Source organism: Chlorocebus sabaeus, unplaced genomic scaffold (assembly GCF_047675955.1).
Source record: "Chlorocebus sabaeus isolate Y175 unplaced genomic scaffold, mChlSab1.0.hap1 unalloc_scaffold_219, whole genome shotgun sequence".
Lineage (NCBI taxonomy): Eukaryota > Metazoa > Chordata > Mammalia > Primates > Cercopithecidae > Chlorocebus > Chlorocebus sabaeus.
The window spans coordinates 113,836-138,300 of NW_027327503.1; the positions used below are offsets into that span (position 1 = coordinate 113,836).

General features: G+C 52.7%; 1 pseudogene; it reads right to left on the reverse strand.

The window, feature by feature from the left end:
* Nucleotides 1–1,700: 1,700 nt before the first annotated feature.
* On the reverse strand, nt 1,701–18,495 carry LOC140711146 (SH3 domain and tetratricopeptide repeat-containing protein 1-like; annotated as a pseudogene).
* Nucleotides 18,496–24,465: the final 5,970 nt, after the last annotated feature.

Below are 24,465 nucleotides of genomic sequence, written 5' to 3' on the forward strand. Positions count from 1 at the left end.
GACCCCCAGACTGTCAGTGGTGGGCTGGGGTTTGAATGTGGGGCTTGAAGACCCATCATCTCCTCTGGTCCCCCAGTCTCTTCTGCCCAAGAGGAACAGGATCCCAGGATCCAGGCCCCTCATGGCACCAGCCAGGGTGGGTGGAGATGGGGAGGCAGAGTTCCAAAGCCCCCCGGACTCTGAGGCAGGTCAGGGACCAAGAGCAACCCGGACCTACGGGCCCCACCCTGAGAAGAATGGCTGCAGGCCCGGCCCAGCGGGCAGGAGGTCTGTGTCCTCACTCAACGTGACGGCGCTTCCGGCTGCTCCAGCCAGGCCGTGCTGTCTTCAAGTTTCCAATCATGCGGCCTCCTCTCCAATTCCCAAACCCAACCCACAGAGACAGCGATCTGGGGTCTTCGTGAGGTTTGTCAGCAGCTCTGACCCGCTGCTGGTTCTGGAAAGCTCTCTGCTGCCCCCTGCTGGGGAGGCTCAGGGTAGGGCTCTGGCTGCAAGCATGGGGTCCCAGAACCTCCTGGCTCTGTCACCTCTGCTGGGTGGAAAACCAACCCAGGATTGAACCAGCAGATGGGTGCCTGATTCCTTATTATCAGAGCTCCGCCTAATGGCAAGTCTCTCTCCGGGCCTCAGTTTCCCCTTCCATTAAACGAGGGGCTTGGGGGATACCAAGGAGGGGTAACTGCTTAGTGAGGATGGGAGGTTTCTTCTGGGGAGATGAATACATTTTGAAACTAGATGGCGTGAGTGGTTGCACAGGACTGTGAATGCACAAATGCCACCACATTATTCGCGTTGAAATAGTTGCATGCGGTGTGAAAGTCACCTCATTTAAAGTGTTTAAAAGAGGGGCCTGGGAGAGTGCAGTGTACGTGAGAATCAAGTGAGACACCCATAGTCTCTGAACCTCTGTTTTCTTGTGTAAACTGGCAAAGAGACCGTGTGAACTGTGTTCCCTGGGGCCAAGAGATTCCAAGAAGGAAAACCTGGGATTCCTGGCTCTGGGATGAGGGCTGGGGGCCAGAAGGGGAGGGGCATGTGAGGATGGCTGGGGTCAGCCCAGATAAGGCTTTCAATACTGGGTAGCAGCGTCTACACAGGCGGAAATCCCTGCATCTCACTTCCCGCAGGGCTGACCAGTGGCCAGAGGTAGGACTGGCCAGGCTCGGCCCAACCAAGTCTGGGAGCAGAGGACACTAAGTGAGGGATCCCCGTCGCCACCCTCACTGGCCTGTGGCTCTCCTGACACCACAAGAGAGCTCCAGGAGCTGACCTTGGGTCCTAATGGGGGACACCTTCCTGGCTGCAGGCTGGCAGGGTGGTGTGGTGGTCAGTGTACTGGGCTCTTCGTTTCCGCCCCTACCTGCTGTGTGACGGTGGGCCAGACACCTAACCTCTCTGTGCCTCTATTTCTTCAATGGAGCCCCCACATTTGGGCACAGTGGCCTGAAGGTTAAAGGCAAGAGCAGCACGAGACCTGCAGTAAAAGCTCTGAGCAGGGAGAACAGGGACCTGCCCAGGGAGTTCCACCACCATCTCCCCTCTGGCCGCCGAGGAAACCGAGGTTCATGGTGACCTGGCCCAGGTCTGTTGGACTCAGGGTCCTTCTCATCCCCAAGATCAGAGGGCTGCCACCAGGGAAGGAGCTGGCCCCTAGACCCAGCCCAGGAAGCACACAGGGAAGGATGCCCTGGGGACTTCGGTATGTTATTGCAAAAAAAAAATTTATTGCTATATGAACCCTGCTTTCATTCCTCCATTTCCCAGAAAATGAGCCACGGGAGACACCAGGAGAGGCAGGAGACCATCCTCCTTGCACAATACCCACTCCCTTGGATGCTGTCCTCAGCGAGGGTGGCTGGGGTCAACCAAGGGGCCCACCCGCAGGGTGGCAGAGGAGGTAGGTTGACCCTGTGGACGTTGAGCTCGGTGGCAAAGGTCCTGGCCCTCTGGTAGAAGAAGAGCGACTTCTCGCTGTCCAGGAGGAAGTTGTGGGAGATGGTGGCCAGCCGCGTGTAGATCTTCAGCTGTGCCTTCTTGTTGCCCAGGTCCACGGCGGCTGCCAGTGCCAGCTGGTAGTACCTGGCTGCATCAAACGGGTTCTGAAGGAGACAGGCCATGCTCAGCAAAAGGGGGACTCGGAGCCCATCTTCCCAGAGGCCATTCCTGTCTCCAGGTCATTCCACATGTCCAGCCAATGCTGGCTCACCCCATGAACCCCGAAGCCTGTGACACTGCTGTGGTCTCAGCTGCAGGAGGTGGGGACGACCCTGATACCCCTGGAAGACTTCCTGACTGTCCCTACGCCCCACTCACCCCAAGCCTCCTGCCCCAGTGCCACCCTCTCTGCAGGCAGTGGCTGCTTTCCCCATGGGCTGAGGTCAGGGCAGATCCTGCCTGCTCTGAGAGTTCCATGCAGGACCCGTGGCTCCAAGCCACAGCAGGGGCACAGTGTTGAGTGACCCAGGCTCCCCTCTGGCCCCTGTCCATGCTGACCATTTCCAGGCCCTCCACGGGCCAGGCCAGGTAGAAACCCATCTCTAAGGTGTCCTCTTTGGCAATGTTCCCTGAAATATTGACAGAATGTGACTCCCCAGATATCCACTCCCATTGTCAATGCATCTTTGGCTCAAACTCACCATCGCTGGGATGGGATGCCATCTCCCAGACCTCCTCCTTGACCCTCCCATCCCCCACCCGGCTTCTCCCCAGGCTCCTCCTCCACATGGGGGTCACCTAAGGGACCTCTCTGAGACCCATGCCTGGCCTGTCCCTCTTTACCATCTCAAGATGGCTCCCAATGACAAAGTCCAAGATGCAGCAGTCCATTCCCTCACTGTCCCACCCCACACACGGAGCAGGGGCGTGAGAAGGCCCCAAGTCACCGCCACTGCTCATCCAATGCACCCGGCCCAGCCGAACACTGGACTCTGTGCTGGGTGCGTGGCTGAGCCTAATGTCCTTGCTCCCAGTCTGAGGGCCTCGGGAGTGAACACTGACCACACAGGGTGGCCCGGGCTGTGGCAGAGGGAAGCCCAGGAGGTCCCAGACTCAGCCAGGGGTGAAAGGCAAAGGCTTCCTGAAGGGGTGGGGACTTCCCAACTAAACAGGAAGGAGCCAGCCAAAGCATATGTCTCTACATGTGCCTGTGCGTACGTGTCCCTGTGTGTGTGCGCACACCTGTGTGTGCCTGTGCGCATTTTCATCTGCCTGTAGTGTGTACAGCAGCTACTGAGTGGCAGGCTGAGCCAGGACACACCTAATCCACCCTATTCCAGGGCTCACTCTCATGTGTAGACTAAAGGGGACACCATTTTAGAGGCAGTTGGCAAAGATGCCCATTTACCCCTGCTTCTCTGCCAACCTTCCAGGTCCCATCCAGCCCGGCTTTTTCTCCCACTCCTCTGGGCCCTGGGTCCAGAGCCTCCTATACAAGGAGGAGGGTGTAGCCTTGGAAAGACAGCCGCCCTTGGGGAATTCCAAGGGGGCCTCCCTGTGGGAAGCTGGCCTGCGCTGACAGCATAGTCACGATGAGGCCCAGAGGGCTGTGCATGGGAAGGAGGTGAAGGAGGCCACTGTCCCCCGACCCCAACCATGGACTTTGGCCTCTCAGGTACTACTTGGCGCTTTCCTTTCTCCTGGACAGGCGGAGTGGGCGGCAGGCTTGACCAAGAGAGAGAAAGGCCTCTTCTGGGAGGCCCGTCCCCCTGGGTCCCAGGCAAGCCCCTGAGCAGTGAGCAGCGTCCCCCTAGGCCTGACACCTGGCACCTCCATGTCTGGCTGGGACTTGGGAGGCCACAGGGACCACATCTGACCACCAGGTGTCGCCAGCACTGGGCTGAGGCATATCGGGCCGCTGTAGGCCTGCAGTGGGGGATACAGGGCAGGGTCTTAGGGCTGCCCCGCTCCTCAAGTTGTTCTAAGGCCTCCAAGATCTCGGCCCCTGGACTGGAGTGCCCGGGCCCCTCAGCCCATAACGAGTACTGACGCGGTGCCGGTGTGATGCTAAGGAAGGGCGGTGCCTGCTGGGCAGAGGGGTAGAGACACCCCAGGTCTGAGTCTGCCAGTCCCAGCTCTCCAGCCCTGCAAGGCTGGGGCAGACAGAACACAGCACGTCCCCTCCAGACACACCCGACCCAGCAAGGCCTCAGCCTGGCTGGCTGGGGCCCCGCCCCACTGCACCTGCCCTGAGCTGGGGTTTCCCTGTTTGTGAACCCAATGGTAAGATACTGGTCCCACCCCACCCTTCCTGGGTGATGTGAAGATTCAAGGTGTCTCGGGACTCCAGGAAGGAGTTGCTCCGTGCAGGCTGGCACCCTGCGCAGGCTTCCTAGAGGAGGTGCCAGGATTTGGGTTGGATCTTGCAACGTGGATTCAATGTGAGGCTGATGCTGTCCTCCGAAATGTCCTTCTCCCGACCCTATTTTCTTTGTTAAATGCACCTTGACACTTGACTGTCAAGACTCAGCTTTGATGTCACCTCCTCCAGGAGGGCCTCCCTGACTACAATCCTCCTTCTTAACCCAGAGGCCACCATTGCCCACTCATGTGTCAGCCTCCCTGGCTGAGACTGAGTTCCTGAGGGTGGGGCCTGGCCATCTTGGGAGCTGAATTGTATCTGCTAACCTTGCTGGCTCCTCCAGCCGGGCATAGAGCTCCAGGGCGGCCACTGGGCCATTTCTAAGGAAGGCTGGAACCCAGGCCTCGGGGCTGGGTGGAGATCCCACTCCAAGGGGACTGGGAACACCCCGAGCCCTGCCCCTCCCTCCCACCTTCAGGTCATAGAAGATGATGTCACGGAGCATCAGGTACACCTTCACGTAGTAGAGGGTCTCCTCGTCGAACCCCAGTGGCAAGTTGCAGAGCTACAGGGTCTTGAGGTAGAAGTGCTCCGCCAGCTTGTCATGGCCCAGCCGGTGGTAGGCCACGCGCTCATTCAGCCGGTCCCCTGGGGTGCAGGCCAAAGGGGCAGGTGTGAGGACGTGGCTCCCTGGGGCAGGCAGGGCACAGGCCCCTCAGGAGCAGGTATACAGACCCCAGGCAGCACTCGTGGCTTGCCTCCAGGCACCTGTGGTCACCTGGGCAGCTCTGGCCATTCCCTTCTGGGTTCCCAGACTCACTTTCCCGTCTGGAAAGCAGAATTAATAAGGCCTGCCCCTGTCTACTGTGAGGCTTTGGCAAAGTCGGACCTGGATGGCCCAGCTCTGTGTCTACACATAGCCACCTGCCTTTGCTCACTGGTTTTAACCAGGGGAGCCCATGCAGTTCAGGTGCTCCTGGGTACCCCAGCTCCAGGCAACCCACAGATGTGACATCTGACTCCTCCTGGGTGTGTCACGATCAGATCCCCCTACCTTGGGAAGTCAGCTGCACACCTACTGTGTACTGGTCCACAGGACACAAGGCACTGGCACATGTGGCCTGCCTAGGGTTCCCTGTCTCTGGAGGGGGACAGACGACCCTGGCACAGCACCAGGGGATGCCCGGCCTTAAGGGGCAGACTGCTGGAAGGGGAACTGGGATTTTATCAGCCAGAGAGCCGTGTGGTTGATGACGGTGGGAAAGGCACAAGACAAAGGGAATGTGCCACTCAGCCTGGCACATACAGGGACCAACGAGATGCCTGGCATGTCTGGAAGGCAGAGGGCACACTGGGCGGCCCTTGTGGTCAGCAGCGGGAACAGGCAGAGGAAGCAGAAATCAGGCAGGCAGGGAGCTCTGCACTGCGTGAGAGACCTCGGGCTGTGCCCCACAGCCGGACGGGGAAGCCAGTTGGGCAGATCTGCCTGCCTGGACAGGAGACCAGGAAAATGCAGCAGCTGTTTCAGCTCCTGGCCTGCAGACCCAGAGGCTGGGCTCTGGCAAAGTGTGGGTCCTGGCAGGGTGGGGGCTCAGGGGACGTACCCAGAGTGATGCTGAGTGCTAGGACCATGTGGGCAACCTCCAAGCTCTCCTGTGGCTTCTCCATTGTGACCAGGAGTGCCACCAGCTTGCTGCACAGCTGTAGCTGCGGCTCCACCCTGCGGTTGTCCGTAGTCACTGCCAGGGGCAGGGCCTGGTCCTACCACACAGGCAGGTGGGGTCAGGTTTCCCACAGCACCCACCTTGCGCAGCGTCCTCGTCAGAGCTCAAACATGTGCTTGGAGCTTCCCACACCCCAGCTACTCCTGCACCTCGACACAGCTCTGTGCTGTGGGATAACACATAGTTCAGACACCCAAGTTGGGGGCTGAAGAGTCACCTGAGGCCCATCCAGCTACTCCCGACAGCCTCAAACCAGCCTCTCCCACCTGAGCACTGGGGGTCTGACTGGGGGGAGCCAACACTCCTCTCTGCTCTAGAAACACCACACTGATCTGTGCCCAGGGCTGAGCCACACTGTGAGCTCAGAGGAAAGGAGAAGTCGTCCCACTTCGGGGTACATGCAGACCTGGGCCTCCCACTGATATGCTGTGTGTCCTTTGACATGTCCCTGTGCCTCTCTGAGCCTCAGTTTCCTCATCTGGAAGATGGGGACAGGACTTCCCACTCATGGTTGCTTGAGGTCATCAGGTACAAGGGTAGAGCAATTGTCACGTCCAGGCTCCGAGCGTTTTTCCCGGGCAGCGGCATGGTCATATGCCTCAGACCACCAGGTGCCCCACTGAGGCCCACCCACATCAGCCCACAGGCCAGCTCACTCGGTAGAAGGGCATGCCTTCCTCCTGCTCCCAGGGCCCATTGAAGAAGATGTCTCCAACTGCCTCCAACAGCTCCAGCCCCAGGTTGGGGTCGCCTGTGTGCACGTCCACATTCTGTGCCACCTGAAAGGAGACAGAAGTTCGCTCCAGACCCACACCTAGCAACGTGGCTACGCGCACCTTTGCCAGCCTCTTTTCTCCCACACACTACAGGTACACCTGAGCATTTTTCAGACCCTGTGCATGGAGGCTGCCCCCACCACTGGCATGAGGACAATGAACTGATGCACCTGAGTGCCAGGAGGTGACTGAGCAGCTGCAGCCCAGGAGCCCGACACCTGTGAATCCTACCACCAGGGGTAGCCCTAGCCCACTCCCCCTGCACTCAAACCAGTCTCCGTGGCCCCTAGATTGCTGGGAGCCCAGCCCCTGTCTCCTTTCTGCGTTGTCACATCCCTGCCACATCAGCAGTGTTTCAGTGTTTGTGGGTGGGCCTGGTCTCCTCTTGGCCATGAGCTCTTGATCCCTCTCCTCAGCTCAAGGAGGTATACAGCAGGTGCTCAATAATGAAAGCTTCACCAGGCTCCTGGGCTTCACAATTTGTACCAGATCACACAGTGTTTCGGAAAGCCTCTGAAAACAGCCACTATGATAGATTCATTTTGTAAGGAGATGTGCCACGTGTCGCTTGGAGCAAGTTCTTCTGTGTGTTAACTGAGTGGTCACATTATTTGAGGATGTGCTGTATACCAGCAAGTGCTGTGCACTGTGAGGGGCCGCGCCTCTGCCCTCAGGGAGAAGATGCTGGCCACCGGAGGAGGATGTGAGGGAACCAGTTGGAGGGAGGGAAAAGGCACACAACAGGTGCTCAGCAGTGGCTTAGGAATGAGTGGATGGATGGATGAATGGATGAGGAGATGAAGACACATGGATGGATGGAAGGGTGTGTGGATAGATGAATGCTTGGATGGATGGATGGATGAATGGATGGATGGGTGGGTGGGTGGAATGATGTGTGTATGTATGGGTGGGTAGATAATGTATGGATGGGTGGAGGGTAGATGATGTATGTACATGTGGATGGATAGATGGTGGACAGACGAATGTATGGATAAACAAATGGACAGATAGATGAATGGAGGGATGCATTAATAGGTAGATTGGTGGGTGGGTGGATGGGTGAGAGGACGGATGAATGGAAAGATCAATTGGTAGGTGGATGGATGATGGATGGATGAACAGGTGAATGGATGGATGATGGAAGGATGAACGGACGAACAGATGGACGGATGGTGGCTGAATCAATGGATGATAAAGGGATGGATGGATGAACAGGTGAATGGATGGATGGATGGAAGGATGAGCAAGCGAGTGGATGCATGATGGATGGATGGATGATGGATGGATAGAAGAATGAACAGGTAAATAGGTGATGGAAGGATGAACGGATGGGTGGATGGACAGGTGAATGGATGGATAGACGGGTGAATAGATGGATGATAAAAGGATGGATGAATGATGGATGGATGAAAGGACAGACGGATGGATGATGGATGGATGGATGGAAGGATGAACAGGTAAATAGATGATGGAAGGGTGAATGGATGGGTGGATGGACAGAGAGTGAACAGCACAGGAGTCCTCCTGCATCCCTTGCCACTCACCTGGATGTACAGGTCCACCAGCTCGCTCTGCCGCAGGAGGTAATAGATCTTCCCTGCTTGCAGCCAGGCATGTGCCTCCTCTTTCCTCTGGAGGTCCATGAAAATCCCCAGACTTCGTTTGGTGTAGTCCAGAGAGGATTTGTAGGCCCTGGAATCACTGGAATCAGACACAGGTGTCAGAACAAGGGCTCTCATCCTCCTGGAACCAGTCTGCCTCCTCCCGTGGGTCTGATGACAGATGAATCTGGCATGTGGGGACTGGGAACGGCCCTCTTGTGTGTGCAGTGTTCTGCCCTTCCCAGGCTGCTGGGATGGCCAGAGTGAACACACACGGCATGGAAAAGATGAAGGACATCCTTCTGAGGGAATCAAGCATCATGCTGCCCTGTGGCAGGAGGAGTGTGCTAGTCCATCTCCCCTGCCTCCCAGTCATGGCCTGTGTCTTCTCCAGACGCACCAGGAGCCGTTAGTGTTCAGAGGCTATCTAGGTCGATGGTTCTCAAGGTGTGCAGGCATCACAGTCACCCGGAGGCCTGTCCTTATAGCTTGCTGGCCCTGCCCCCAGAGCTTCCGGCTCCACAGGCCTGGGGCAGGCCCTAGAACTCCCACTTGCCACAAACTCCTAGGTGACATGGATGCTGCTCTACTGGTCCAGGGACTACACTTTGAGAAGCATGGCTCTAGCACACTGTCCCATTTTCCTTCTGTGAACTTGAGGCCAAGACTACAGTCAGTCTCCCAGGTCCCTATGGAATCTGGCTCCTTCTCTGCTCTCTCAGTAAGTCCAACACTCAAGGGGCTGGGACTGCAGCAATGTCACTGGGCCCTATGGGTGGGGTGGCCAGGGCCATGGTTACCCCACCAGGTCAGGATGCTTGGGGGAAGCTGACTAGGCCAAATATGGGATGTGAGACCTTGAAACCCTGCCCCAGGGAAGCAGGTGACACAACTGGCTCTGTCTTCTGTGGGAGAGAAGCCACAGGTGGCTGCTGTGGTCACATTTAAGGGGACAGACGAAGCCCAGGAGTGAAGATTCGGGGCAGGCACAGGTAAGATGACAAAAGCCACCATAGTAGGAAGAACAGCCCAGAGTGCACCTACTGCCTCTGCTGGGGTTGAGGTGACCTTTGCCCCAACAAGGGAGGCTCAAGCTGGGACTCATGGGCCAGCAGCAGCCCTGGGATGACCCCAGGCCGGCCAGCTCAAAGCATCTGATGCCAAAGCACCAAATGATCAAAAGGAGAGGGGCTGCTGGGCCCTGGGCCAGCTTCCCTGTGCCCTTCTCCCTGCCCGCCCCCACCTCCACCACTGCAAAGCCAGCCCTTACCGCTCCGTGCCCAGGGACAGGTAGAGCTGACTGATGGTCTCCAGGAGCTGCCCCTCCAGCACCTTGTCGGCCACCTTGCGGGCCAGGGAGAGCTGGAGATCGTGGTAGATGACATACTGGGCCTCGCTGGGCATGACGGCGCTGTAGAAGTAGCACAGCCACTGGACGGCCCGCAGCTGGTCTGGGCAGAAGACAAAATGGAAGACGTTAGTCTCCCAGCATCGAAGCGAGGCTGGCTGGGCTCAGAGGCCCCTGCTTGCCTCCTTCACACCTCTGTGAGCCTGGGCCCCATAGGCGGGGCGCCTGAGCGCAGACAGGCCATGCACCTGTGCCAGGGCAGACGCCAAGCACACTGTGACATGGGCACATCTTGGTGCAGATGCTCATGGTACAGGCCGGCCTTCTTTACAACTCCCAGGGCCGAGGTTGTGGATGGACACAGAGTGAACAGCAGGGGCTTGGCACCTGCACCAGGCCATCTATTTCTGCTTCACAAAGACCCTCTGGCCAGGATCAGGGCTGCCTTCAGCCTGAGCTGATGAGGCCAGGGGCACAAGTGGCCCCTGTCACAGATGGAACCCTGAGAGAGCAAAGCCAAGCATCACGTCTGCCACACATGGCATCATGTTGGGGGAATGGGATTCAAAGCTGGCCCCTGGCGTTCCCACACATGCTTCTCTCATGCAACCAGGCTCCCTAGCCACAGGCTCACTGGCCTCTCCCAAAGCCTGATTTTCTAGTGTCAGAAACATTCCGGAGATTAACAGAGGAAACCAGGTACGCCGAATGGACATCTGTCACACACGCCACCCAACAACAGCCGAATACACAGTCCTCTCGAGCACCCATGGGACATTCCCCATGACAGACCATGTGCCAGGCCACAAAACGAGCCTCAGTGAATGGAGAAGGACTGAGACCAAAGCAGAGGTGTTCTTCAGCTGTACTGGCACAAAACTGGAAATCGACAGTGAAGGAAATGTGGGAAATTCAAAAAATATGTGAAAACTACACACTCCTAAACAACCAGTGAGTCAAAGAGACCAGCAGGGAAACCAAAAACTAATTTGAGAAGAATGCAAACAAACGCACAGCCCCGGCCAGTGCGGTGGCTCACGCCTCTCATCCCAGCACTGTGGGAGGCCGAGGCAGGAGCATCGCTTGAGTCCCGGAGTTTGAGATCAGCCTGGGAAACATGGTGAAATCCCGTCTCTATATTTAAAAAAAATACAAAAATTAGCCGGGTGGAGTGGTGCACATCTGTAATTCCAGCTACTCGGGAGGCTGAGGCATAAGAATGGCTCTAACCTGAGTAGAAGTTGCAGTGGGCCAAGATTGCACCACTGCACCCCAGCCTGGGCAATAGAGCAAAACTCTGTCTTTAAAAATAAAAATAGCACAACGTATCAAAAATTCCAAGATGCAGCTAAGGCAGTGCTGAAAGGGAAATTTATAACTGTAAATGTCTACATTCAAAGAAAGAAGAAAAATCTCAAATCAAAAACCTAACCTTCCACCTTGAGAAACTAGAAAAAGAACTAAACCCAAAGTGAATAAAAGGAAGAAAATAATAAACGTGAGAGTGGAAATGGAAAGTAAAAATACAGAGAATGGAAAAACAAAAGAGACAACAGAACCGAAGGTGGGTTTTTTGAAAATAACACAATTGACAAATTGTTCACTAGACTGACCGAGGAAAGAAAGACGGGACACAAATGACTAAAATCAGAGACTGAGCACCATGGCTGACGCCTGTCATCCCAGCACTTTGTGAGGCTGAGGTGGAAGGATCGTGAGGCCAGCATTCAAGACCAGCCCGGGGGAACATGATGAGACCCCATCTCTAATAAAAATGAAGAAATAAAAAATTACAAACCCAAGTTTCTAAAATCAGAAATGAAAAGGAAACATTATTGCCGACCTGACAGAAATAAAAGGATTCCACGAAAACACTACGAACAATTGTACACCAACAAACCAGACCATCTAGACACAACAGCCAAATTCTTAGAAGGACACAAACTACCGAAAGTGACTCAAAAATGACCCCAAGGAAGCATGTGGGGTATCAGCCCCGCCCTTGGTCTCCTCGATCGTTCAGCGCAGGGTGGGGAGACAGGGAAGCATGATCCCCGTTCCCTGGCCTGCATTTCCAAGTCTGAATCCCCCAGCACCCCGGGGAGGGCCTCGTAGGAGGAGGTACCACAGGCTATTGTGCCAAGAGCCACTGGAGGCTGCAGTGGGGGCTGGGGCACTGGGTTCCTGGAAGGTCTCCTTCCAGTAAGAGAATGTCCCTGGGGAAGAAGCCTGGGTCTGAACCCCCCAACCCTCCTTGGGCAGATGTGTGGGACCGGGGCCCCTTCACACGGTCCTTTCCAAAATCTTATCCCTCCTAGGGCCAGGAGTGGGTGCCAGGCCTGTGCTGGAAATGGGCAGGTTTGGTCACAGCCCCTGGGGCTCTGGTCCAGGTCACAGGAGGCACCTCTGAGTGGTCTCACTATGCCATGACAAAGCGCTGCAAGACAGAGGGGACCCACAACAGTATCCCTTGTCTCAGCCATTTCCCTGGACTCAACTTCCTCATCTATTCTCTGTGGCCTAGATTTCGGACAGCCCTGCCCACCTACTGTCCGTTCACTGCTCCGTCTGCAGTGACTGTTCGATAGCACTCCATGGCTCCCCAGTGCTCTTGGGGAAAAGGCCAAGCCACAGCCTGAGGCCCCAGGCCCTGCTTAGCGCTCCAGAAGAGCTTCTCACCATCCAGCACCCAACCCACCCCCTCCCAACTCTGCACCTCCCTGCATAAGCCCTGTTCACTCATCCCCGCTCCCACCCCACTCATCCCCGCTCACACTCCCACTCATCCCCGCTCCCACTCCCACTCAACCCCGCTACCACTCCCGCTCACTCACCCCCACTCACACCCCACTCATCCCCGCTACCCCTCCCACTCACTCACCCCCACTCACACCGCTCACACTCCCGCTCACTCACCCCATCACACCCCACTCATCCCCCCTCACTCTCCCGCTCACTCACCCCATCACACCCCACTCATCCCCGCTACCACTCCCGCTCACTCACCCCTATTCACTCATCCCCGCTCACACCCCACTCATCCCCGCTCACACCCCACTCAACCCCGCTACCACTCCCGCTCACTCACCCCATCACACCCCACTCATCCCCGCTCCCACTCCCGCTCACTCACCCCCACTCACACCCCACTCACACTCCCGCTCACTCACCCCATCACACCCCACTCATCCCCGCTCACTCTCCCGCTCACTCACCCCATCACACCCCACTCAACCCCGCTACCACTCCCGCTCACTCACCCCCACTCACACCCCACTCACTCTCCCGCTCACTCACCCCATCACACCCCACTCATCCCCGCTCACACCCCCCCACTCATCCCCACTCACTCCATCACACCTCCACTCACTCACCACCACTCACACCCCACTCATTCCCACTCACTCACCCCCACTCTCTCACCCCTAGGCCTTCACACAGGCTACACCACCAGCCTCTCCTCCACCAACTATTACTTGACTAAATGCTCTCAACCCTCTGGTTCTAGACTAAAGAGGCTTCCCTAACCCAGGGCCAAGTGCTGCCCCGCCATCACGCCATTCACCCTTTTGTGGCTTCTGTGGCCTGAAGCTCACATTCCCACGCTCAGTCTCTGCCACCCGAGGACCCCACAAGCCCCATTTGTGGGTGGGGCCTGGCACACTGCACAACGAGCTGCTTTTGCATGAACTGCTCTGCGGCTTTGGGCAATCACCCGCCCCCGTGTCCTCTGTGAAGTGGGATGACAGGTGCGCAGGCTGCCAACATACCAAGCAGATAACACGGGCACAAGAACTGGTGTTCAGGGCCTGGCTCATGGTGGGGCCCGAAGTCCCAGCGCAGCCGAGCCTGCCTTGATCCCAGGGTTATGTCTAGGAATTCCCAGCATGCAGGACTTTCAGTGCCCAAGGCAGGATGGTCCCTGGGCAAACCAGGAAGAGCTGGCTGCCTCAGTAGGCCACAGAGGGCCTGGCCCTGCATGGGAACCGCCTGTCTCCAGGGCGCTTGCCAACATCTGCTGCTGGACATGGCTCAGCACTTTCGATGGTAGAAAAACCACCACTTGTTTCTGAATCATAAACCCCAGGTGAGCCCTGACCCGAGTGGCCCCAGAAGGCTCACAGGAGGAACTAGGGCACTCACTCTCCACATGGCCTATTTCTACGGTGACCAGAAGGGCCCACTCATAGTAGCCCTTGCCCTGCTGGGCTGGGCCCTGGCGGGTGCAGAGGTGGCCCAGCTGCAGGAGTACGTGGGTGAAGTCTCGGCCACACTCCCTGCAGGGCAGCCTCGAGAACAGCCGCATGGTCCCCAGGAGGTAGTGCTGGGCCAGCCTGCTGGCACTTGCATGCAGGCACAGGGTCCCGAAATTGGCCAGCACCACTGCCTGGTTCCTCCAATGGCCCAGGTCCCAAGCCGCTCATAAGGCGCAGTAGTAGCCCTCAGCTGCCTGCCTCGTCCGGCCTGTCCTCTTCACAGCCACGGCCAGCATGTTGGCCATTACACCCTCTGGTCCTCTCTGGCCACCACTGCATCCTGGACAGACTGCAGGATGTTCAGGGTCACCAGGCTCTGTCCATGAAGCACGTGAAGCCAGGCCAGGGCCACCAGGCAGTCCACGATGGCACGGACTCTGGTCATGAAGAGGCCAGCTTTCTTGGCCGCCCCTCGGGCATGTGCCAGGCACTCAGTCAGCTCCTCCTCGTCGCTAAAGCTGCAGAACATGCCGCTCAGCCATGGCAGTGCCACGTCGTACAGGCCACAGAAGCTGGCCTTGTACCCGGGGGCGTTCAGGAACAGCAGCAGTGAGCTCAGGGCCTCTGGGTCCTCCCAGTCGTCCTCAGCTTCCAAGAAGAAGGAGGGGTCCTCGGGGTCCTGCAAGCTCACGTTGCTGGATGCCGCACAGAGACCCCAGGACGCTGGCTCCAGGGGGCAGCCTGGGCAGGTCTTGCATTGTTCCAGAACATTCTTCACCTTCGACAGGGTCTCCTGTGGATCCAGGCCCAGACAAGATGGAGGTATTTCTGCAAGTCACAAAAACACCTAGACATATTAGAGTCCGGCAGTGAGTCCTTGGTCCACTGGGGGCAGGGTCCCCCCATCCCTGCCCTCTGTGTCCCTGGCGCAGCTTGCCATGAGCCCTTAAGAATTATGTGCAACGCAAACTCGGGGCCTGGAGCACGTACGAACTCCGGCACTACGGGGACAGAGAGAACACGCAGGCCCGTGGCCCGACTCTCCTACAAAATCACCCTCCTGTCCTGTTTTGTCGCCCACCTGACAGCAAGGTTTTAGGAGACTGTGTCAGAACAGTGACCCCTCAGAGATGCCTTTCCCTTTAGAAAGAATCAAAGCCTTCTAACTGGACCCATGAATATGCAGCACCACAACTACAAATGTAACTTCTGTCAGCATATTGGGCCCCCCGGTGGGGTACAGGAATCCATGAAATCCTCAACAGCCAATCAGAGCTATGGATCAGCTCAAAAGCTGCTATGCAAAATTGGTAAAGCCACGGACGGCACAGGACAGGGGTGTTGTACCCATGTGCCCAGCTCCGTGCAGGGAAACGGACCATCCCTGCAGGAAGGATGGGAAAGCTTCCAGGCCCCTGTGGCCACCTTCACCGTGGATGGTCTGAAAACCTGAAGCCCACGGTTCCTAAAGGGTTAACAAAGGCCAGACTGCTCCAGCAGCCCACTGGTGTCTGCTGGCTTTGGTGGATTCCTAGCCAAAGCCCCCTCCCAGAGGTGAGCAAACAAGCGCATTTCCTGTTGGAAAACCTGGGATGAAAGGAGGCATTACTGGGAAGGGAAAAACCTAGATTTAAACCGACCCTCTGTTTCAAGCTCACATGCAAAAAATACGTTCAATACAAACTGCCTCCTTATTCATCTGTAAAGCCTTAGAATTAAAAAAATAAATAAATATGATTTAGAGGCAAATGTCTGACTTGACTACACTAGATTAGCTAAGAAATCGCCCCCACCCAGCAGAGGCACACAGCCCCTCCCAGCCACTACCCTGGCCTCCGGGGCAGCTGGAGAGCCACGTGCCTTTGCTCCAGTGACTTTGGCAGAGGGTGGAACCACCCCCTCCCTGAGGCAAACCTACAACAGCCTTCCCTTCCCCCCTGGCTCCCCTCAGGAAGGAGAAGACCCTTCAGGGACCTCAGTTGAGGCCCCTGCAACCTAAGGCTCTGAATTCTGCTACCCGCTGAGGGCAGTGTGGCCTCCCATCTCTGAGGCAGAGCACAGGGTGAACTGCAGCTTCTCCAGGTCATGAAAAAGGAACCCACAGCTACATGTGGGTCCCAGCAGTGGAAAGGATGCCCCATCTCGGTTGGGGACCAGGCGGGGGTCAGCATGTTCATTGGAAGAAATGTGGGACCTCACGGCCTCCAGTGTCAGAGTAGACGGGAGGTTCAGGCCCACCTCAGGCGATGTCCCTCAAGTCCCCGGCCCACACCACAGAGGGGTGACAGCCGCATCCAATGCCCACCGTACTCACCTCTGTCCCCTCCCCTGCCATTACTCCAAAGCCCAGCTCATAACCAGAGAAGCCTGAGCCACGGGCAAAACCTACCTTGTTCCTGCGGCTGCTCGGTCTCAGCTTCCTCTACTGAGTCTGGCAAGGGAGAACAGAGAAGCAATGAACACCCCCAGCCAGCACCTCTGGTCCCATGTCAGGTTGAGCTGGTGTCGGTGTTGCAGGATGAGAGCATTGCAGGGTGCAAGGGTTGAAAGTCATATCGTCCTCTTCCCTCCTGGATCATGGGAACAACATCACTGTGTGGTGTACACTTTCTGCGATATTGGGAGTAACATCGTCTTCTGTGCCTTGGAATATTAAGGACAATATCACGGGGGGACGTGTACATCTTCTGCAATATTGGGAATAATATTATCCTCTCTCTCCCTGCATACTAAGAAAGATATCACAGAGTACGTGTTCACCTCCTGCGATATGGGGATTAATACCATCTTCTCCCCTTCCAGATATCAGGAAGAGTATCACACGGGGGTGTACGGTGTCTGAGATACTAGGAGTAATATCAACCTCTCAGCCTTGGAATATTAAGAAGAATATCACAGGGTGGATGTACACCCCCTGCCATATTGGGAGTAACATCAGCCTCTCCTCTCCATGGATATTAGGAACAATATCCCAGGCTGGGTGTACGCCTCCTGCTCTATGGGGAATCATATCTTCCTCTCCCAGGATATTAATAACAATATCACAGGGTGGGTGAACACAGCCTGCGATACTGGAATTATTATCATCCTCTCCCCCTCCAGATACTAGGAACCATATCACAGAAGAGCTGTACCCTCCCTGGGATATTGGGAGTAATATCATACGCTTCTTCCATGAATATCAGGAGCAATATCACCGGGTGGCTGTTCATTCATTGCTATGTTGGGAGTCATGTCATATTCTACCCCTCTCAATATTAGGATCAGTGTCACAGGGTGAGTGTATACCTACTGTGGTATTAAAACTAAAATCATGCTCTCTGTCCCTAGATATTAGGAACAACATCACAGGTAGGTGTGAACCCCCTGCAGTATTAGAAGCAATAATATGATTAATTAGCAAACATCAATCATCGATTTTAATAATTATCAGGCTAGTCTCAAACTCTTGACCTCAGGTGATCTGCCCGCCTCAGCCTCCCAAAGTGCTGGAATTACAGGCGTGAGCCACGGCGCCCAGCCAACACTACTTGACATCCCTTTTTGGACCTCAAATTTAGCATGCGGAAAACACACTTTTGATTCCCCCTACTATAACCCACTCCTCCCATAGTCTTCCCGATCCCAATAACAGCATCTCTAGTCTTCCAGTTACTCAGGCCAAAATCCTTGACATCATCCTTAATACTTCTTTTTCTCTCTCTTGTCATCCAACCCATTTAAACTCTCCTTTCAAAATATGTGCCAGACCTAACCACTTCTCACCTTCCTCATCATTTCCAACCAGGTCCAGCCCTCATCATAGCGCTCTGGGTTACGGCAAAAGCCTCCCAATCGCCAGGCACAGTGGCTCACGCCTGTAATCCCAGCACTTTGGTAGGCCAAGGCAGGTGAATCATCAGAGGTCAGGAGTTCAAGACCAGCCTGGCCAACATGGTGAAACCCCTCTACTAAAAATATAAAAAATTAGCCGAGCATGGTGGTGGGCGCCTGTAATCCCAGCTATCCGGGAGACTGAAGCAGGAGAATCACTTGAACTCAGAAGGCAGAGGTTAGAGTGAGCCGAGATTGTGCCATTGCACTCCAGCCTGGGTGACAAGAGCGAAACTCCATCTTAGAAGGTTAAAAAAAAAAAAAAAAAAAAAAAAAGCTTCCCAACCCACGTCTCTCCTTCCACCTTTCACCCTGCCCTGCATTCTACCTTCCTCTCTCAAACATTTCAGAAAAAAAAAAAATTATATCCACAGAGAGGGAAAGTACAAATGGGGTGAAATGTTTGGGGAATCTGAGGGAAGAGTATATGGGAATTGTCTGTACTATTTTTGCAACTTTTCCATAAGTCTGAATTATTTCGAATTCAAGAGAAAAAAAAAACATTATCTCCCTTTGTGAATCCATCCTGTCTTTCCCCTGGCAACTTAAGGACACTCTCAACTAACACATCTATTTTTTCATGAACACTAAAAGAACCCTTGCCGAGTTTTGACTTTCTGTGCTTGGCAGTAGAAGTGTGTGTGTGTATGTGTGTGGTGTGTATGTATATATATATAGAGAGAAATATATATATGAGTATATATATAAATATATACTATATTTACAATGGTAATGTATATATATATAAATATATGTGTATGTGTAGATATATATAATACGTACCCCATAGCCTGTCCTTAACCAGTTCTAAACTTAGTCCGAAAAACACACATCTAAGCACAGAATTTCAAAATAATACGATGAATATTTTGATAGAGGGATGTGTTGCTATGGAACACGCTGCTAAGACACAAAACCTCCTAGATGGGACAATGAATGAACGAAGTTTGCACCTATAGGCACCCCCTCTGATATCCCCTCAAACGTTTATAGTTATATGTATTTGCTTCCGCCAGGACCCCTATTTCATAAGGGTTAGTTCTAGAGTCTAGCAAGTTCCTACTACAGCTGGCACACATATGCCATTCAAAAATCAGTGGCGGAGTGAATGACGAGTTAAGAACTGTTTGTCAGCCAGTGCTCAGTAATACAACATGCACTGGTATGCAAATGATATTTTTGTTGAAAGCAACAGCAGGATCACAAATTATCTTTCCAGAGAAAGCAAACCTCAAAAGCTTCTTTACCCTACTAAAGCACATTATAAGAAGCTCCCCTTATATAAAAGAAAACCTCCTCATTCGTTATCCATGGCATGTAAACCTAATAAGCCTCCGTCTCTGATGACATCTCTTCCATCCCCAGGGCTAGATAAAGGAAGTTCCGGAAACCCTGGTAGTTGTGAAGGTGGCTCCCAGCTCTGACAGTCTTGAACCCTGCATGCGTGGAGGTCACACAGCAGAAGAACAACAGAGGGAAGCATCATCAGACTTCGAATATGTTTGAACCAGAGATAGCAAATAGGCTGCAGCCAACTGAAAACACCAGAGATTCATGGTGGCCACCTGAGAGGTTGTGCTCTTAAAAAACAAAAATAAAAAATAAAAATTAAAAAATTAAGAAAGGAAGGGGTCAAGAATCCATCAGGTCTGACTGAGACGTGTATCAGTGACTAACACCCCGTATGGCAAAAGTACTCCGGTGCGCTTTGGGTACTCACAGCTTCAGCAGTATTCAAAGGCGTGTGCTCCCCTAAGACTAAGCCACGGGAATACCCCCAGCAACACTGCCAGGAGAAACGTCTCCCATGGATTTGGCTAGAAATACAGTTGTCTTTAACAAATGAACACTGAATAAATCCTGACTTATTAGAGCCTGTGAGAATGACATTCTCAATGATAACAGTTATCACTACAATCTCCAAACATCTGCGATCCTGCAGGGAGGAGCTGTGACAGTGCAGGCCACAGGCCACATGTCCAGAATGTTTCCCAGACTGCCTGTTACAGAATAAAAGAAATGAATCCCCCTCCAAGAATGTCTTCACTCACATTTAGCCAGTTGTTCCTTTGTGTGCATCTCTGTGCTAAAATGGCCATTCTTCCCCACAGCCTGAAGTCATATGCTAAAATAAAAGAGACTCACATGAAGTCAGAACCATGCAGATGCAAGGAAACCACCACAAAGGAAATGGGCTGGAGAGTGTGGCCAGGAGGATGGTACTTCCCAGGAAGCAATTACTTCATCTCTGCCCATGAAGCAGGCAGCTGTTATTGTCCCCCAGGCCCACGCCAGCCACTCAAAGTAGGTTCTAACCAAACTACCTCCAACAAGCAATATAAATACACCACACAATTGGCTTCTGAAAGGACACCTTGCAACCAACAAGAAACTGTTAGCACAACTTTGACAAACTGTACAACTAAAAACCTTGGAAAGGGATAAACACTGCCACATTTTGACTCAAATACTGCTACGTGGTAGCACCGCAATAATTCACTGAAACAAAAGAATGAATGAGGAATACGTTTATATAGGAATCAGAGGAAGCATGACTAATCATTTAAAGAAATAGGTCAAGAAACTGCTAGGTTCAAATGCTACCGTGAGACACTGTCAGGGCCTTAGGCAAATTCACTTCTCTTGGTCCTGTTTCTAGGTTCATCAAAAACCAGCTTTGGATTAGGGAATCTATTGCTTCCCCAAGTCTTCCTTCTGTGATTCCAGCCCAGATTTTAGGACTGCTCTCCCACTTGGTATATGAAAGCACTTTCTATGTATAAAAGCAAGAGTGCATTTCTGTGTTGAATGCGGTTTGGGACCTACTCTATGAGGCAGAATATCATCATGTAACTTTAAACGTGACGACAAGGCGCACTCTAGATAAGGATAACACATAAGATGTGGCCATACACCTGTGCATGCCTGACAGGGAGATGGGGAAGTCTCATTTAATGAAGCCAGGGTGCCTGTTGCACCTGAACATCCTCAGTCCACGTCAAGTTCACAACGTCCTTCTGACATCAAACCACAGGTATCACATACTTTTCCATACTTTCCACCCAAGATTAAAATATGCAGAGCACCGTGATAAAGACACCTCCATTCCCAGCATGTTGGCTTTCATTCCATAGAATTACATACTTTCGGTGCAAAATGGTGACCAGGTTCCAGCGGCAAGCAAGACTGGGCTCAGTGGGGACAGCAGGCCCTGCAGGAGCCACCACTCCTGTCGCCACAGTCTGATGCAGCTGCAGAGAAGCTGTGGCTGAGGCCATTCACTTTGTGAGAGAACCGCACAGGAGGGAAAAGGTAGGGAAGAGGGCAATGTCATGCTTCTGAGCCCAAGCCAAGGAATCGCATCCCCTGTGACTTGCACTTATATGCCCAGATGACCTGAAGTAACTGAAGAATCATAAAAGAAGTGCAAATGCCCTGTCCCACCTTAACTGATGACATTCTACCACAAAAGAAGTGAAAATGACCGGTCCTTGCCTTAAGCGATTATATTATCTTGTGAAATTCCTTTTCCTGGCTCAAAAAGCTCCCACACTGAGCACCTTGTGACCCCCACTCCTGCCCACCAGAGAACAACCCCCCTTTGACTGTAATTTTCCTTTACCTACCCAAATCCTATAAAACGCCCCCACCCTTATCTCCCTTCGCTGACTCTCTTTTTCAGACTCAGCCCGCCTGCACCCAGGTGATTAAAAAGCTTTATTGCTCACACAAAGCCTGTTTGGTGGTCTCTTCACAGGGACGCGCATGACAGGCAGGTGCAGAGCCAGGGAAGGGCCAGTGATGAGAACAGAAAGGAATGCGTCTCCCTGTACACACACTCGGATTTTATGACAATGTGCGCAGGGGGCTGAACTGGATGCCTGAGAACATTCCTCCAAGTTCTTTTGCTGATTTTCTAAATATTGGTGTAAAATCTGAACTCAGACAAAATTTTTTAAAATCGCTTCAATCAACATCTTTGTCTAGTGCTCAGCATCATATCTACATGATCATCTAGAAAACCAACTTCTGTTCTAAGGCTCACATCTTCCTATTAAGTCCCAGGGATTTTACAAGGGAATGCACCTCTCATTCGCATCAAGAACACACACAACTACTGTTAAAGAAATGATTAAATTGCTTACATAATTTTTTAAACACCCAGATTTGAAATACAACAGAGACAACTTTTTGATAGCCCTGCTTTCCAACTGCGAACTGCGAGTGGAGAAAATAACCTACCATGATTTCTAACCAGTCAACAACCTGTCTTCCCTGGCTGCAGTAGGAGCAATCTTTCTGAGCTCAGGATGAAAAAGAACCCAGCTGGTTAGGGGACAGACAATCATCAGTTCTCAGTGGACTTCCCGGGTCCCAAATCCCCATGTGACACGTGGAAGTAAACAGCTATCATTGACCAAGCATCTGAATGCTTATCTCACCTCGCCATCTGATTCTCCTGCCATGCAAATTTAAAATTAATAAGCCTGCTATTAGAGAACAGAGTTGGTGCTACATCTGTCTTCCTAAAATTATGGATAATTACCAGCCCACAATGGCTTCTAATCAGATTTGAGTAGTCCCTTAGACAGGAAGCTAAAGTGCCTCAGCCCTAAACTGAGAAGAAAACAGAAACTGGAATGCTCTAGGTTTGATTTTTTCCCCCTTGTTCTAAAGTTGCTGTTCACGAATCTCCTTCTACTGTCTTGTTTATAAAATGTATGAGAAACAGGGAAATTCAAAGACATGATAGAAATGGCCACGTTTTCTAGGTACAAACTTTGTGAACATTATTTTTAGGTGTTGGGCTTTTTCTCCACAAATTGTGAGCCTGGAGTACATTTTCTCCCTCGTGGTTACACATTCAGAGTCAGGGAAAGTGGCTTTAGGAGTAAAGAGGGGAGTGCAGTGAGAAGTGACCGGACACTGAGAAGGACAGACAGGGACTCTACCTTGGTGGCCTACAGCATTCCTGGGCCTCCGACTTTACTTTTCTATCTGTACAAGGGATCTAAAGGCCCGTGATTCTAGGCCATGACAGCTCTTCATACACACATACGCAAACATCACACGCCTGTGTGAAAAGCTGTGACACTTGGCTGATTTCCTGAAGAAGTTATCTTGTATCATTTCTACTCAAGTACTCCACCTCCTTCCAGACAAGTATCTGAGGATGATGGGCTATCCCACAGCCATGTGTGTAACCTCTGCTGCTTATGATCCCTGTTCATATAGCATTTTCCAAAAGCATTTGGTGTGAACTGACAGAAGAAAGAAGAATAAGGTTCTTTCAGCCCATTCATTCATTCATTCATTCATTCAACAAATATTGACTATCTATGTGCCAGGCACTGGTGATATAACAGCGAACATATATTTTTGTAGGTAGCGACAGACAACCAAAAAGTATGTTAAAGAGTGATCAATACTGTAGAGGAAAATACACCAGGAAACAGGAAAGAAGAATACCCCTAGCCACCCTACACTGGGGTGACGCTAGTGTTACAAAATGGAAACAGCGGCCGGGGGCGGTGGCTCACACCTGTACTCTCAGTTCTTTGGGGGACTGAGGCAGGCAGATCACCTGAGTTCAGGAGTTCAAGATCAGCCTGACCAACATGACGAAACCTTGTCTCCACTAAAAACATAAAAATTAGCTGGACGTGGTGGCACACAACTGTAATCTCAGTTACTCAGGAAGCTGAGGCACAAGAATCACTTGAACCTGGGAGGCAGAGGTTGGAGTGAACCGAGATCGTGCCACTGCACTCCAGCCTGGGTGACAGAGCAAGACTCTGTCTCAAAAAATGTAATAAAAAAAAAAAAATGTAAACAGAGAATAAGATACCAAAAGAAAGAACATGAACGATTAATTGTAACAAAAGCTTTTGTAAGCTGATTCTTTCCTTCCTGGATCCTTGTCCCTTACAAATGGAAAAAGAGGGAGGAGAGGGGGTAGTATCCAAATGATGTTGTAAGATGGCTTCGGGTTTCAGATGTCTGACAGCCATACTCATGTACTTCAAGGAAAAAGCTCTAGCTCTATAAGCAATCTGGGCAATGGTTTAATGATCCTGTAAGATCAGTACCATATTCTCTCATTTTTCATAGATGAGGAAACTGAGGCATAGAAAGGCTAAGTAAATTGTCCATGGTCACGGGTGATTTAGAAACTTTTCTTCAAACTTTCAAAAGTTAACTACTGCCACTATTACACATGGGTTTTTGTTTGTTTGTTTTTGTCTGTTTTGAGACAAGGTCTTGCTCTGACCAGGCTGGAGTGCAGTGGCGTGATGATGGTTCACTGCAGCCTCGACTTCCCGGGCTCAAGTGATTCTCGCACCTCAGCCTCTCCAGTAGCTGGGATTACAGGCATAAGCCAATACACCTGGCTAATTTTTTAATTTTTATTTTTTGTAGGGATGGGCTTTCACCATGTTGCCCAGACTGGTTCCAAACTCTGGGCTCAAGAGATCCTCCAAGGTTGGCCTCCCAAAGTGCTGGGATTACAGGTGTAAGCCACTGTGCACAGCCCTACAAATGTGACTCATACAAAGTGAGAGCAGTGAGCAGGAAGAGAACAGAGACTTCAGCGAGTCTCCTGGCTGTGTCAACGCCATATCCCTCCTCCATACCGTAATGTGTCTACA